Raw genomic sequence first — 377 nt, 5'->3', positions numbered from 1 at the left:
CTCTCTCTCTCTCTCTCTCTTTCTTTCTTTCTTTCTTTCTTTCTTTCTTGTACCTAGATGAGCCGAAATTTTTCTTTTTTCTTTCTTTCTGTTTTTTGTTTTTGTTTTTTTTTTTGAGACAAGATCTCACTGTCACCAGGCTGGAGTGCAGTGGCATGATCTCAGCTCACTGCAACCTCTGCCTCCTGGGCTCCAGTAATTCCCATGCCTCAGCCTCCCGAGTAGCTGCGACCACAGGCATGCTCTACTGCGTCTGGCTAATTTGTTTTGTATATTTAGTAGAGGTGGGATTTCACCGTGTTTTCCAGGCTGGTCTCAAAATCCTGAGCTCACCCACCAATCACCCACCCTGGCCTCCCAAAGTGCTGGGATTCCAG

Source organism: Rhinopithecus bieti, unplaced genomic scaffold, assembly GCF_001698545.2.
Source record: "Rhinopithecus bieti isolate Rb0 unplaced genomic scaffold, ASM169854v2 scaffold_19969, whole genome shotgun sequence".
Taxonomy (NCBI): domain Eukaryota; kingdom Metazoa; phylum Chordata; class Mammalia; order Primates; family Cercopithecidae; genus Rhinopithecus; species Rhinopithecus bieti.
Note: the sequence above shows the minus strand (reverse complement) of the source record.